The following is a 1,649-nucleotide window of genomic DNA, read 5'->3' on the forward strand; positions in this document are numbered from 1 at the left end:
AGCCTAGGAGTTGGAGGTTGCTGTGAGCTGTAATGCCATGGCACTCTGCCCAGGGGGACAGCTTGAGGCTCTGTCTCAAAAAAAAAAAAAAAAAATAGACTAAGTGATGGTATTTTAGGATAAAGTATTGCTTACATCTGCCTTGGTCACAAAATAAATTTTGCTTATTTAGCAAATTAGCTTTAGTTGAAAACTAGACCTTTATAATTTTCAAGCATTATTAAATGAGCAGATTATGTAACAGCCAGGATTCTGAGAAAATGACTTGTGAGAGCAATGACTGAGAAAGGAAAGCTACACTAAAGGACAGGAGCGCTAGAAACCACTGCTCACTCAGAAAACAAGCCCCCTGGAATGCTCTGAGCTCTTCCAAATAGAACCAGCCTTGCCCTGGCTTATGCTCCGTCACAAAAGTCTTATAAACCAAGGACTATGACCCTATAGCTGTTCTCTCCTCTCCTCAGGTATTGCTATGAATGAATGACTATAATATTTACTTTGACCCTGAAGAAAGTAAAGAAGAGGAATTGAGCACGTTTTGTTCATTTGTTCTAAGCCACACCATTAAGCTTAGAACTGAAAATAGTTTAGAACTGAAAATAGCTTAGAACTGAAAACAGCCTACCACTGCTAGGTACAATGCTTGTAGGCTAGGAGTTAAAATGAATCCAACATCTGTTAAGTATTTACTACATGCCAGACTTTGTGCTAAGCAGTTTGCATGTTATCTCACTCTTCAAAAAGCTCCTGGGAATAAATGGTTGTATCTCATTTTATACATGAAAAAGTCTTGCAGAGGTGTCTCCTCTGGTTCAGAGCTTTGAGCTGGCCATCACTGATTCCAGAGCCGACAGAGCTGACCACCCTGCGGTACTAGTCAGCCCAGGAGAACATACCCATTGATTCCGTTGTTAACTGTTTAAGTAGCAAACAGGAGAAAGCAATGGGGGGTTGGAAAACTGAGGGTTGGGTGTCTCTTGAAAGTAAGGAGATCACATAGCAAACTGAAGAAATGTTCTTTGAGCAGTGTCAGGACATGAATAGAAAAGAAGAAAAGTGTTTTGAAGTGCTATTTAATGGGTTCTGAATTTGAACCAGAGAATTAGATCTTTAGTTCTGGAGACATTAACTCACATCAAGGAGGTGGTGTACAGAAAGCCCTTAAAACTATAAAAGGTTATATGAATGTATGGTATGATTCTCCCAGAGATGTTTGACTCAATGGCATAATAATCATGTTTATTTCCTTCCAGATCTTGATTTCCCTATACAAACCTACACAGAAAAGATGAACCTTAAATTACTGGCACGCAGAAACAATCTAAAGGTTCAAAATTTTAACTAGCAATATCAAAAACAAGTTGAAAAGAGTATGGAATTGTTTTGCTTTTTTTTCTTTCCCAACATTAAGATCTGGTTAAATAAAATCTTTGCAAACAAGTCGCTACCTGGAACCAACAAAAATGTAAAGAAAAACACTTTCACTTCAGGGTTTTTTTAAGTCTGCCACTAACCACTTTGCTCATATTTGGTCCCTTAGCGCTGAACCTGTTGTCCCAGATCATTTTACAAAGAATTAGTGCAATCCGTATAATTTGATACGAATAGTCTCCCTATGAGATAACAGCTAGACTTGACCATAAACTTTC

The sequence above is a fragment of the Otolemur garnettii genome, unplaced genomic scaffold (genome assembly GCF_000181295.1).
Source record: "Otolemur garnettii isolate 467f Iridium unplaced genomic scaffold, OtoGar3 scaffold00081, whole genome shotgun sequence".
In the NCBI taxonomy this organism is placed as follows: domain Eukaryota; kingdom Metazoa; phylum Chordata; class Mammalia; order Primates; family Galagidae; genus Otolemur; species Otolemur garnettii.